This window comes from Pseudorasbora parva, chromosome 5, assembly GCF_024679245.1.
Source record: "Pseudorasbora parva isolate DD20220531a chromosome 5, ASM2467924v1, whole genome shotgun sequence".
Taxonomy (NCBI): domain Eukaryota; kingdom Metazoa; phylum Chordata; class Actinopteri; order Cypriniformes; family Gobionidae; genus Pseudorasbora; species Pseudorasbora parva.
In genome coordinates, this window is record NC_090176.1 from 3,672,294 (window position 1) to 3,685,128 (window position 12,835).

Genomic DNA, 12,835 nt, shown 5'->3' on the forward strand with positions numbered 1-12,835 from the left:
ATCCTGTGCTAAGACTTTCTTTTTTTTTTTTTACTTATATAATGTTCTGTTCCTTGCTGAAGAAAAGCTGCCTCTGCTCAAAGCTAAAAACCCTTTGTTGCTTTCACCTGATCTCATTAATGACTTTTCTGGCAGAGGCACTTCATGTGTTACTTCATGTGCACTTCATGTGTGCCTAAACGCAAGTCATTTTGAAAACACCTGTGAATGGGAGCTTTTCTATAACAAGCAGAGTGGCGCAGCGGAAGCGTGCTGGGCCCATAACCCAGAGGTCGATGGATCGAAACCATCCTCTGCTAAGGCTTCTTCTCTTATTTACATGCTTTATCCCAAATTAAGAGCAACTTCCACATCCCGCTTGTGAAAACCTGGAGCCTCTTGGTCCTGGAACTATAACAATACTGCACAATGTTCTGGAAAGCTGGTGTAGTAGTCGCTTGTTGAGAAATCTTTGTGTGTAGGACTTGTTTAAATGCCTCATTGACTGAGCCACCTGAATGAGATGGAGAATTAGAAGAGCAAGCGAGTCATACCCCAGTGGCCTGTCGAAGTAGCCGCTCAGTGGATCACTTTGTGTGCTGGCCATGTGTAAATGCCAAGCCTTTTATTGTCACTGAAGCAGAAGTAATGGGGCACACGAGAGATGGGCTTTAACAGCCCCAGTGGCCTAATGGATAAGGCACTGGCCTCCTAAGCCAGGGATTGTGGGTTCGAGTCCCATCTGGGGTGGCTTTACAGCAGAGTGGCGCAGCGGAAGCGTGCTGGGCCCATAACCCAGAGGTCGATGGATCGAAACCATCCTCTGCTAAGACCACTTTACTTATATACGTGTCTTTTTCCTATTTGAAGAAGAGCTAATGCACTTCTATTCTGAAGCCATAATCATTTTCACCAGATATCATCTGTGACTGAGGACCACTTTGTGTGTGCCTAAACGCAAGTCCTATTGAAAACACCTGTGAATTGGAGCTCTTCTATGGCGAGCAGAGTGGCCCGGTGGCCTGGTAAATGAATTGTTCATCTGGATTACTTTGTGTGCTGGCCTTGATTAAATACCAAGCCTATTGTTTTCACGGAATCAGCAGTAAATGGGGCATACAAGGGCTTTTTTTTGACAGCCCCAGTGTCCTAATGGATAAGTCACTGGCCTCCTATGCCAATGTTTGTGGGTTCGAGTCCTGTCTAGGGTGGTTTTCAGCAGAGTGGCGCAGCGGAAGCGTGCTGGGCGCATAACCCAGAGTTCGATGGATCGAAACCATCCTCTGCTAAGTCTTCTCTACTTATGCAAATTCTCTGTCCCCACTTGAAGAAACGCTGCCACAGGTCTATGCTAAAACCCTTTGTTGTTTTCATCTGTTCTCGTTTATGACAGAGGAGCACTTGATGTGTGCCTAAACACAAGTCCTTTCCAAAGCATCTGGGAACGGCGCATGTGTCGCCAGGAGCAGAGTGGCGCAGCGGAAGCGTGCTGGGCCCATAACCCAGAGGTCGATGGATCGAAACCATCCTCTGCTAAGACTTTCTTTTTTTTTTTTTACTTATATAATGCTCTGTTCCTTGCTGAAGAAAAGCTGCCTCTGCTCAAAGCTAAAAACCCTTTGTTGCTTTCACCTGATCTCATTAATGACTTTTCTGGCAGAGGCACTTCATGTGTTACTTCATGTGCACTTCATGTGTGCCTAAACGCAAGTCATTTTGAAAACACCTGTGAATGGGAGCTTTTCTATAACAAGCAGAGTGGCGCAGCGGAAGCGTGCTGGGCCCATAACCCAGAGGTCGATGGATCGAAACCATCCTCTGCTAAGGCTTCTTCTCTTATTTACATGCTTTATCCCAAATTAAGAGCAACTTCCATATCCCGCTTGTGAAAACCTGGAGCCTCTTGGTCCTGGAACTATAACAATACTGCAAAATGTTCTGGAAAGCTGGTGTAGTAGTCGCTTGTTGAGAAATCTTTGTGTGTAGGACCTGTTTAAATGCCTCATTAACTGAGCCACCTGAATGAGATGGAGAATTAGAAGAGCAAGCGAGTCATACCCCAGTGGCCTGTCGAAGCAGCCGCTCAGTGGATCACTTTGTGTGCTGGCCATGTGTAAATGCCAAGCCTTTTTTTGTCACTGAAGCAGAAGTAATGGGGAACACGAGAGATGGGCTTTAACAGCCCCAGTGGCCTAATGGATAAGGCATTGGCCTCCTAAGCCAGGGATTGTGGGTTTGAGTCCCATCTGGGGTGGGTTTACAGCAGAGTGGCGCAGCGGAAGCGTCCTGGGCCCATAACCCAGAGGTCGATGGATCGAAACCATCCTCTGCTAAGACCACTTTACTTATTTACGTGTCTTGTTCCTATTTGAAGAAGAGCTAATGCACTTCTATTCTGAAGCCATAATCATTTTCACCAGATATCATCTGTGACTGAGGACCACTTTGTGTGTGCCTAAACGCAAGTCCTATTGAAAACACCTGTGAATTGGAGCTCTTCTATGGCGAGCAGAGTGGCCCGGTGGCCTGGTAAATGAATTGTTCATCTGGATTACTTTGTGTGCTGGCCTTGATTAAGTACCAAGCCTATTGTTGTCACGGAATCAGCAGTAAATGGGGCATACAAGGGGTTATTTTTTACAACCTCAGTGTCCTAATGGATAAGTCACTGGCCTCCTATGCCAATATTTGTGGGTTCGAGTCCTGTCTAGGGTGGTTTTCAGCAGAGTGGCGCAGCGGAAGCGTGCTGGGCCCATAACCCAGAGGTCGATGGATCGAAACCATCCTCTGCTAAGTCTTCTTTACTTATGCAAATTCTCTGTCCCCACTTGAAGAAAAGCTGCCACAGGTCTATGCTAAAACCCTTTGTTGTTTTCATCTGTTCTAGTTTATGACAGAGGAGCACTTGATGTGTGCCTAAACACAAGTCCTTTCCAAAGCATCTGGGAACGGCGCATGTGTCGCCAGGAGCAGAGTGGCGCAGCGGAAGCGTGCTGGGCCCATAACCCAGAGGTCGATGGATCGAAACATCCTCTGATAAGACTTTCTCTTTTTTTTTTACTTATATAATGCTCTGTTCCTTGCTGAAGAAAAGCTGCCTCTGCTCAAAGCTAAAAACCCTTTGTTGCTTTCACCTGATCTCATTAATGACTTTTCTGGCAGAGGCACTTCATGTGTTACTTCATGTGCACTTCATGTGTGCCTAAACGCAAGTCATTTTGAAAACACGTGTGAATGGGAGCTTTTCTATAAAAAGCAGAGTGGCGCAGCGGAAGCGTGCTGGGCCCATAACCCAGAGGTCGATGGATCGAAACCATCCTCTGCTAAGGCTTCTTCTCTTATTTACATGCTTTATCCCAAATTAAGAGCAACTTCCACATCCCGCTTGTGAAAACCTGGAGCCTCTTGGTCCTGGAACTATAACAATACTGCACAATGTTCTGGAAAGCTGGTGTAGTAGTCGCTTGTTGAGAAATCTTTGTGTGTAGGACCTGTTTAAATGCCTCATTAACTGAGCCACCTGAATGAGATGGAGAATTAGAAGAGCAAGCGAGTCATACCCCAGTGGCCTGTCGAAGTAGCCGCTCAGTGGATCACTTTGTGTGCTGGCCATGTGTAAATGCCAAGCCTTTTGTTGTCACTGAAGCAGAAGTAATGGGGCACACGAGAGATTGGCTTTAACAGCCCCAGTGGCCTAATGGATAAGGCACTGGCCTCCTAAGCCAGGGATTGTGGGTTCGAGTCCCATCTGGGGTGGGTTTACAGCAGAGTGGCGCAGCGGAAGCGTGCTGGGCCCATAACCCAGAGGTCGATGGATCGAAACCATCCTCTGCTAAGACCACTTTACTTATTTACGTGTCTTGTTCCTATTTGAAGAAGAGCTAATGCACTTCTATTCTGAAGCCATAATCATTTTCACCAGATATCATCTGTGACTGAGGACCACTTTGTGTGTGCCTAAACGCAAGTCCTATTGAAAACACCTGTGAATTGGAGCTCTTCTATGGCGAGCAGAGTTGCCCGGTGGCCTGGTAAATGAATTGTTCATCTGGATTACTTTGTGTGCTGGCCTTGATTAAATACCAAGCCTATTGTTGTCACGGAATCAGCAGTAAATGGGGCATACAAGGGCTTATTTTTGACAGCCCCATTGTCCTAATGGATAAGTCACTGGCCTCCTATGCCAATGTTTGTGGGTTCGAGTCCTGTCTAGGGTGATTTTCAGCAGAGTGGCGCAGCGGAAGCGTGCTGGGCCCATAACCCAGAGGTCGATGGATCGAAACCATTCTCTGCTAAGTCTTCTTTACTTATGCAAATTCTCTGTCCCCACTTGAAGAAAAGCTGCCACAGGTCTATGCTAAAACCCTTTGTTGTTTTCATCTGTTCTCGTTTATGACAGAGGAGCACTTGATGTGTGCCTAAACACAAGTCCTTTCCAAAGCATCTGGGAACGGCGCATGTGTCGCCAGGAGCAGAGTGGCGCAGCGGAAGCGTGCTGGGCCCATAACCCAGAGGTCGATGGATCGAAACCATCCTCTGCTAAGACTTTCTTTTTTTTTTTACTTATATAATGCTCTGTTCCTTGCTGAAGAAAAGCTGCCTCTGCTCAAAGCTAAAAACCCTTTGTTGCTTTCACCTGATCTCATTAATGACTTTTCTGGCAGAGGCACTTCATGTGTTACTTCATGTGCACTTCATGTGTGCCTAAACGCAAGTCATTTTGAAAACACCTGTGAATGGGAGCTTTTCTATAACAAGCAGAGTGGCGCAGCGGAAGCGTGCTGGGCCCATAACCCAGAGGTCGATGGATCGAAATCATCCTCTGCTAAGGCTTCTTCTCTTATTTACATGCTTTATCCCAAATTAAGAGCAACTTCCACATCCCGCTTGTGAAAACCTGGAGCCTCTTGGTCCTGGAACTATAACAATACTGCACAATGTTCTGGAAAGCTGGTGTAGTAATCGCTTGTTGAGAAATCTTTGTGTGTAGGACCTGTTTAAATGCCTCATTGACTGAGCCACCTGAATGAGATGGAGAATTAGAAGAGCAAGCGAGTCATACCCCAGTGGCCTGTCGAAGTAGCCGCTCAGTGGATATCTTTGTGTGCTGGCCATGTGTAAATGCCAAGCCTTTTGTTGCCACTGAAGCAGAAGTAATGGGGCACACGAGAGATGGGCTTTAACAGCGCCAGTGGCCTAATGGATAAGGCACTGGCCTCCTAAGCCAGGGATTGTGGGTTCGAGTCCCATCTGGGGTGGGTTTACAGCAGAGTGGCGCAGCGGAAGCGTGCTGGGCCCATAACCCAGAGGTCGATGGATCGAAACCATCCTCTGCTAAAACCACTTTACTTATTTACGTGTCTTGTTCCTATTTGAAGAAGAGCTAATGCACTTTTATTCTGAAGCCATAATCATTTTCACCAGATATCATCTGTGACTGAGGACCACTTTGTGTGTGCCTAAACGCAAGTCCTATTGAAAACACCTGTGAATCGGAGCTCTTCTATGGCGAGCAGAGTGGCCCGGTGGCCTGGTAAATGAATTGTTCATCTGGATTACTTTGTGTGCTGGCCTTGATTAAATACTAAGCCTATTGTTGTCATGGAATCAGCAGTAAATGGGGCATACAAGGGCTTATTTTTTACAGCCTCAGTGTCCTAATGGATAAGTCACTGGCCTCATATGCCAATGTTTGTGGGTTCGAGTCCTGTCTAGGGTGGTTTTCAGCAGAGTGGCGCAGCGGAAGCGTGCTGGGCCCATAACCCAGAGGTCGATGGATCGAAACCATCCTCTGCTAAGTCTTCTTTACTTATGCAAATTCTCTGTCCCCACTTGAAGAAAAGCTGCCACAGGTCTATGCTAAAACCCTTTGTTGTTTTCATCTGTTCTCGTTTATGACAGAGGAGCACTTGATGTGTGCCTAAACACAAGTCCTTTCCAAAGCATCTGGGAACGGCGCATGTGTCGCCAGGAGCAGAGTGGCGGAGCGGAAGCGTGCTGGGCCCATAACCCAGAGGTCGATGGATCGAAACCATCCTCTGCTAAGACTTTCTTTTTTTTTTTTACTTATATAATGCTCTGTTCCTTGCTGAAGAAAAGCTGCCTCTGCTCAAAGCTAAAAACCCTTTGTTGCTTTCACCTGATCTCATTAATGACTTTTCTGGCAGAGGCACTTCATGTGTTACTTCATGTGCACTTCATGTGTGCCTAAACGCAAGTCATTTTGAAAACACCGGTGAATGGGAGCTTTTCTATAACAAGCAGAGTGGCGCAGCGGAAGCGTGCTGGGCCCATAACCCAGAGGTCGATGGATCGAAACCATCCTCTGCTAAGGCTTCTACTCTTATTTACATGCTTTATCCCAAATTAAGAGCAACTTCCACATCCCGCTTGTGAAAACCTGGAGCCTCTTGGTCCTGGAACTATAACAATACTGCACAATGTTCTGGAAAGCTGGTGTAGTAGTCGCTTGTTGAGAAATCTTTGTGTGTAGGACCTGTTTAAATGCCGCATTAACTGAGCCACCTGAATGAGATGGAGAATTAGAAGAGCAAGCGAGTCATACCCCAGTGGCCTGTCGAAGTAGCCGCTCAGTGGATATCTTTGTGTGCTGGCCATGTGTAAATGCCAAGCCTTTTGTTGCCACTGAAGCAAAAGTAATGGGGCACACGAGAGATGGGCTTTAACAGCCCCAGTGGCCTAATGGATAAGGCACTGGCCTCCTAAGCCAGGGATTGTGGGTTCGAGTCCCATCTGGGGTGGGTTTACAGCAGAGTGGCGAAGCAGAAGCGTGCTGGGCCCATAACCCAGAGGTCGATGGATCGAAACCATCCTGTGCTAAGACTTTCTTTTTTTTTTTTACTTATATAATGTTCTGTTCCTTGCTGAAGAAAAGCTGCCTCTGCTCAAAGCTAAAAACCCTTTGTTGCTTTCACCTGATCTCATTAATGACTTTTCTGGCAGAGGCACTTCATGTGTTACTTCATGTGCACTTCATGTGTGCCTAAACGCAAGTCATTTTGAAAACACCTGTGAATGGGAGCTTTTCTATAACAAGCAGAGTGGCGCAGCGGAAGCGTGCTGGGCCCATTACCCAGAGGTCGATGGATCGAAACCATCCTCTGCTAAGGCTTCTTCTCTTATTTACATGCTTTATCCCAAATTAAGAGCAACTTCCACATCCCGCTTGTGAAAACCTGGAGCCTCTTGGTCCTGGAACTATAACAATACTGCACAATGTTCTGGAAAGCTGGTGTAGTAGTCGCTTGTTGAGAAATCTTTGTTTGTAGGACCTGTTTAAATGCCTCATTGACTGAGCCACCTGAATGAGATGGAGAATTAGAAGAGCAAGCGAGTCATACCCCAGTGGCCTGTCGAAGTAGCCGCTCAGTGGATATCTTTGTGTGCTGGCCATGTGTAAATGCCAAGCCTTTTGTTGCCACTGAAGCAGAAGTAATGGGGCACACGAGAGATGGGCTTCAACAGCCCCAGTTGCCTAATCGATAAGGCACTGGCCTCCTAAGCCAGGGATTGTGGGTTCGAGTCCCATCTGGGGTGGGTTTACAGCAGAGTGGCGCAGCGGAAGCGTGCTGGGCCCATAACCCAGAGGTCGATGGATCGAAACCATCCTCTGCTAAGACCACTTTACTTATTTACGTGTCTTGTTCCTATTTGAAGGAGAGCTAATGCACTTCTATTCTGAAGCCATAATCATTTTCACCAGATATCATCTGTGACTGAGGACCACTTTGTGTGTGCCTAAACGCAAGTCCTATTGAAAACACCTGTGAATTGGAGCTCTTCTATGGCGAGCAGAGTGGCCCGGTGGCCTGGTAAATGAATTGTTCATCTGGATTACTTTGTGTGCTGGCCTTGATTAAATACCAAGCCTATTGTTGTCACGGAATCAGCAGTAAATGGGGCATACAAGGGCTTATTTTTTACAGCCTCAGTGTCCTAATGGATAAGTCACTGGCCTCCTATGCCAATGTTTGTGGGTTCGAGTCCTGTCTAGGGTGGTTTTCAGCAGAGTGGCGCAGCGGAAGCGTGCTGGGCCCATAACCCAGAGGTCGATGGATCGAAACCATCCTCTGCTAAGTCTTCTTTACTTATGCAAATTCTCTGTCCCCACTTGAAGAAAAGCTGCCACAGGTCTATGCTAAAACCCTTTGCTGTTTTCATCTGTTCTCGTTTATGACAGAGGAGCACTTGATGTGTGCCTAAACACAAGTCCTTTCCAAAGCATCTGGGAATGGCGCATGTGTCGCCAGGAGCAGAGTGGCGCAGCGGAAGCGTGCTGGGCCCATAACCCAGAGGTCGATTGATCGAAACCATCCTCTGCTAAGACTTTCTTTTTTTTTTTTTTACTTATATAATGCTCTGTTCCTTGCTGAAGAAAAGCTGCCTCTGCTCAAAGCTAAAAACCCTTTGTTGCTTTCACCTGATCTCATTAATGACTTTTCTGGCAGAGGCACTTCATGTGTTACTTCATGTGCACTTCATGTGTGCCTAAACGCAAGTCATTTTGAAAACACGTGTGAATGGGAGCTTTTCTATAACAAGCAGAGTGGCGCAGCGGAAGCGTGCTGGGCCCATAACCCAGAGGTCGATGGATCGAAACCATCCTCTGCTAAGGCTTCTTCTCTTATTTACATGCTTTATCCCAAATTAAGAGCAACTTCCACATCCCGCTTGTGAAAACCTGGAGCCTCTTGGTCCTGGAACTATAACAATACTGCACAATGTTCTGGAAAGCTGGTGTAGTAGTCGCTTGTTGAGAAATCTTTGTGTGTAGGACCTGTTTAAATGCCTCATTAACTGAGCCACCTGAATGAGATGGAGAATTAGAAGAGCAAGCGAGTCATACCCCAGTGGCCTGTCGAAGCAGCCGCTCAGTGGATCACTTTGTGTGCTGGCCATGTGTTAATGACAAGCCTTTTGTTGTCACTGAAGCAGAAGTAATGGGGCACACGAGAGATGGGCTTTAACAGCCCCAGTGGCCTAATGGATAAGGCACTGGCCTCCTAAGCCAGGGATTGTGGGTTCGAGTCCCATCTGGGGTGGGTTTACAGCAGAGTGGCGCAGCGGAAGCGTGCTGGGCCCATAACCCAGAGGTCGATGGATCGAAACCATCCTCTGCTAAGACCACTTTACTTATTTACGTGTCTTGTTCCTATTTGAAGAAGAGCTAATGCACTTCTATTCTGAAGCCATAATCATTTTCACCAGATATCATCTGTGACTGAGGACCACTTTGTGTGTGCCTAAACGCAAGTCCTATTGAAAACACCTGTGAATTGGAGCTCTTCTATGGCGAGCAGAGTGGCCCGGTGGCCTGGTAAATGAATTGTTCATCTGGATTACTTTGTGTGCTGGCCTTGATTAAATACCAAGCCTATTGTTGTCACGGAATCAGCAGTAAATGGGGCATACAAGGGCTTATTTTTTACAGCCTCAGTGTCCTAATGGATAAGTCACTGGCCTCCTATGCCAATGTTTGTGGGTTCGAGTCCTGTCTAGGGTGGTTTTCAGCAGAGTGGCGCAGCGGAAGCGTGCTTGGCCCATAACCCAGAGGTCGATGGATCGAAACCATCCTCTGCTAAGTCTTCTTTACTTATGCAAATTCTCTGTCCCCACTTGAAGAAAAGCTGCCACAGGTCTATGCTAAAACCCTTTGTTGTTTTCATCTGTTCTCGTTTATGACAGAGGAGCACTTGATGTGTGCCTAAACACAAGTCCTTTCCAAAGCATCTGGGAACGGCGCATGTGTCGCCAGGAGCAGAGTGGCGCAGCGGAAGCGTGCTGGGCCCATAACCCAGAGGTCGATGGATCGAAACCATCCTCTGCTAAGACTTTCTCTTTTTTTTTACTTATATAATGCTCTGTTCCTTGCTGAAGAAAAGCTGCCTCTGCTCAAAGCTAAAAACCCTTTGTTGCTTTCACCTGATCTCATTAATGACTTTTCTGGCAGAGGCACTTCATGTGTTACTTCATGTGCACTTCATGTGTGCCTAAACGCAAGTCATTTTGAAAACACGTGTGAATGGGAGCTTTTCTATAAAAAGCAGAGTGGCGCAGCGGAAGCGTGCTGGGCCCATAACCCAGAGGTCGATGGATCGAAACCATCCTCTGCTAAGGCTTCTTCTCTTATTTACATGCTTTATCCCAAATTAAGAGCAACTTCCACATCCCGCTTGTGAAAACCTGGAGCCTCTTGGTCCTGGAACTATAACAATACTGCACAATGTTCTGGAAAGCTGGTGTAGTAGTCGCTTGTTGAGAAATCTTTGTGTGTATGACCTGTTTAAATGCCTCATTAACTGAGCCACCTGAATGAGATGGAGAATTACAAGAGCAAGCGAGTCATACCCCAGTGGCCTGTCGAAGCAGCCGCTCAGTGGATGACTTTGTGTGCTGGCCATGTGTAAATGCCAAGCCTTTTGTTGTCACTGAAGCAGAAGTAATGGGGCACACGAGAGATGGGCTTTAACAGCCCCAGTGGCCTAATGGATAAGGCACTGGCCTCCTAAGCCAGGGATTGTGGGTTCGAGTCCCATCTGGGGTGGGTTTACAGCAGAGTGGCGCAGCGGAAGCGTGCTGGGCCCATAACCCAGAGGTCGATGGATCGAAACCATCCTCTGCTAAGACCACTTTACTTATTTACGTGTCTTGTTCCTATTTGAAGAAGAGCTAATGCACTTCTATTCTGAAGCCATAATCATTTTCACCAGATATCATCTGTGACTGAGGACCACTTTGTGTGTGCCTAAACACAAGTCCTATTGAAAACACCTGTGAATTGGAGCTCTTCTATGGCGAGCAGAGTGGCCCGGTGGCCTGGTAAATGAATTGTTCATCTGGATTACTTTGTGTGCTGGCCTTGATTAAATACCAAGCCTATTGTTGTCAGGGAAACAAGCAGTAAATGGGGCATACAAAGGGCTTATTTTTGACAGCCCCAGTGTCCTAATGGATAAGTCACTGGCCTCCTATGCCAATGTTTGTGGGTTCGAGTCCTGTCTAGGGTGGTTTTCAGCAGAGTGGCGCAGCGGAAGCGTGCTGGGCCCATAACCCAGAGGTCGATGGATCGAAACCATCCTCTGCTAAGTCTTCTTTACTCATGCAAATTCTCTGTCCCCACTTGAAGAAAAGCTGCCACAGGTCTATGCTAAAACCCTTTGTTGTTTTCATCTGTTCTCGTTTATGACAGAGGAGCACTTAATGTGTGCCTAAACACAAGTCCTTTCCAAAGCATCTGGGAACGGCGCATGTGTCGCCAGGAGCAGAGTGGCGCAGCGGAAGCGTGCTGGGCCCATAACCCAGAGGTCGATGGATCGAAACCATCCTCTGCTAAGGCTTCTTCTCTTATTTACATGCTTTATCCCAAATTAAGAGCAACTTCCACATCCCGCTTGTGAAAACCTGGAGCCTCTTGGTCCTGGAACTATAACAATACTGCTCAATGTTCTGGAAAGCTGGTGTAGTAGTCGCTTGTTGAGAAATCTTTGTGTGTAGGACCTGTTTAAATGCCTCATTGACTGAGCCACCTGAATGAGATGGAGAATTAGAAGAGCAAGCGAGTCATACCCCAGTGGCCTGTCGAAGTAGCCGCTCAGTGGATATCTTTGTGTGCTGGCCATGTGTAAATGCCAAGCCTTTTGTTGCCACTGAAGCAGAAGTAATGGGGCACACGAGAGATGGGCTTTAACAGCCCCAGTGGCCTAATGGATAAGGCACTGGCCTCCTAAGCCAGGGATTGTGGGTTCGAGTCCCATCTGGGGTGGGTTTACAACAGAGTGGCGCAGCGGAAGCGTGCTGGGCCCATAACCCAGAGGTCGATGGATGGAAACCATCCTCTGCTAAGACCACTTTACTTATTTACATGTCTTGTTCCTATTTGAAGAAGAGCTAATGCACTTCTATTCTGAAGCCATAATCATTTTCACCAGATATCATCTGTGACTGAGGACCACTTTGTGTGTGCCTAAACGCAAGTCCTATTGAAAACACCTGTGAATTGGAGCTCTTCTATGGCGAGCAGAGTGGCCCGGTGGCCTGGTAAATGAATTGTTCATCCGGATTACTTTGTGTGCTGGCCTTGATTAAATACCAAGCCTATTGTTGTCACGGAATCAGCAGTAAATGGGGCATACAAGGGCATATTTTTTACAGCCTCAGTGTCCTAATGGATAAGTCACTGGCCTCCTATGCCAATGTTTGTGGGTTCGAGTCCTGTCTAGGGTGGTTTTCAGCAGAGTGGCGCAGCGGAAGCGTGCTGGGCCCATAACCCAGAGGTCGATGGATCGAAACCATCCTCTGCTAAGTCTTCTTTACTTATGCAAATTCTCTGTCCCCACTTGAAGAAAAGCTGCCACAGGTCTATGCTAAAACCCTTTGTTGTTTTCATCTGTTCTTGTTTATGACAGAGGAGCACTTGATGTGTGCCTAAACACAAGTCCTTTCCAAAGCATCTGGGAACGGCGCATGTGTCGCCAGGAGCAGAGTGGCGCAGCGGAAGCGTGCTGGGCCCATAACCCAGAGGTCGATGGATCGAAACCATCCTCTGCTAAGACTTTCTTTCTTTTTTTTACTTATATAATGCTCTGTTCCTTGCTGAAGAAAAGCTGCCTCTGCTCAAAGCTAAAAACCCTTTGTTGCTTTCACCTGATCTCATTAATGACTTTTCTGGCAGAGGCACTTCATGTGTTACTTCATGTGCACTTCATGTGTGCCTAAACGCAAGTCATTTTGAAAACACCTGTGAATGGGAGCTTTTCTATAACAAGCAGAGTGGCGCAGCGGAAGCGTGCTGGGCCCATAACCCAGAGGTCGATGGATCGAAACCATCCTCTGCTAA

The 12,835-nt window shown here is 47.1% G+C and overlaps 9 non-coding genes across 9 annotated transcripts; all 9 read left to right on the top strand.

Moving 5' to 3' along the window:
• The first annotated feature begins 656 nt into the window (after positions 1 to 656).
• Positions 657 to 729, top strand: trnar-ccu (transfer RNA arginine (anticodon CCU)). Its single transcript has one exon. It is a non-coding gene; the product is annotated as a tRNA-Arg (tRNA).
• A 1,431-nt stretch (positions 730 to 2,160) lies between these two features.
• Positions 2,161 to 2,233, top strand: trnar-ccu (transfer RNA arginine (anticodon CCU)). Its single transcript has one exon. It is a non-coding gene; the product is annotated as a tRNA-Arg (tRNA).
• A 1,429-nt stretch (positions 2,234 to 3,662) lies between these two features.
• On the top strand, positions 3,663 to 3,735 carry trnar-ccu (transfer RNA arginine (anticodon CCU)). Its single transcript has one exon. It is a non-coding gene; the product is annotated as a tRNA-Arg (tRNA).
• Positions 3,736 to 5,164: 1,429 nt separating this feature from the next.
• trnar-ccu (transfer RNA arginine (anticodon CCU)) lies at positions 5,165 to 5,237 on the top strand. Its single transcript has one exon. It is a non-coding gene; the product is annotated as a tRNA-Arg (tRNA).
• A 1,430-nt stretch (positions 5,238 to 6,667) lies between these two features.
• On the top strand, positions 6,668 to 6,740 carry trnar-ccu (transfer RNA arginine (anticodon CCU)). The gene has a single exon. It is a non-coding gene; the product is annotated as a tRNA-Arg (tRNA).
• Positions 6,741 to 7,463: 723 nt separating this feature from the next.
• trnar-ccu (transfer RNA arginine (anticodon CCU)) lies at positions 7,464 to 7,536 on the top strand. The gene has a single exon. It is a non-coding gene; the product is annotated as a tRNA-Arg (tRNA).
• Positions 7,537 to 8,968: 1,432 nt separating this feature from the next.
• On the top strand, positions 8,969 to 9,041 carry trnar-ccu (transfer RNA arginine (anticodon CCU)). Its single transcript has one exon. It is a non-coding gene; the product is annotated as a tRNA-Arg (tRNA).
• Positions 9,042 to 10,470: 1,429 nt separating this feature from the next.
• trnar-ccu (transfer RNA arginine (anticodon CCU)) lies at positions 10,471 to 10,543 on the top strand. Its single transcript has one exon. It is a non-coding gene; the product is annotated as a tRNA-Arg (tRNA).
• A 1,145-nt stretch (positions 10,544 to 11,688) lies between these two features.
• Positions 11,689 to 11,761, top strand: trnar-ccu (transfer RNA arginine (anticodon CCU)). The gene has a single exon. It is a non-coding gene; the product is annotated as a tRNA-Arg (tRNA).
• Positions 11,762 to 12,835: the final 1,074 nt, after the last annotated feature.